This window comes from Zerene cesonia, chromosome 6 (assembly GCF_012273895.1).
Source record: "Zerene cesonia ecotype Mississippi chromosome 6, Zerene_cesonia_1.1, whole genome shotgun sequence".
Taxonomy (NCBI): Eukaryota; Metazoa; Arthropoda; class Insecta; order Lepidoptera; family Pieridae; genus Zerene; species Zerene cesonia.
The window spans coordinates 1,037,912-1,038,639 of NC_052107.1; positions in this window are offsets into that span (position 1 = coordinate 1,037,912).

Genomic DNA, 728 nt, shown 5'->3' on the forward strand with positions numbered 1-728 from the left:
TTATTATATTTGTCTGGATAACAGTTGACGGGGCGTCATTTCCTGACTGTGATTTATTTCGTCTAGTCTTTTTAATATACGTTCGCAAGAGGACAATAAGTGTTGGGTGTTTCAACGAGAGAGCATTATTGCGGTTAAATGACGGCAATTATTTATTTATATGAAGTTTATTATGTTACTAAGTGTGCTGTGTGGTTTCAGACGCGGACGATAGATTAGGCAAAAGTATATATTACTATAAACTTGCTTTTGTCTTATAAATTGTGTCTTTTTTTCTGTCTTTCTTTCTATAATATGATCCGTCAGAAAATATACAAAAACAAAGAAACACTACACATACATACATACATTCACTTACACTCTCACAAAAACTATTCCCTTACTGCAATTATATCGGTTATGTCAGAAGGGTAAGGAAAAGGATATGTGCCTCCGGCTCCCCCACTCACCGAACGAAACATTTCACGCCGGTCTTCTGTGGGGGTGTGGTACTTCCCCGGTGCGAGCTGGCCCAATTCGTGCCGAAGCGTGCTCGACTACCACATACAACATAATGTAATAATGTATTTGTATGTGATAAATACTCCTTCATTCTATTTTGATTTCAGTATCAGTTACATCCATCCATCCAGCCATACTTCCAACTTTCGCGTTTATACCTAGTCTTGCCATAAATATTGTAATAAAGAAAAAAGAAAATTGTTAACTGCAAATAACATTTATTACTT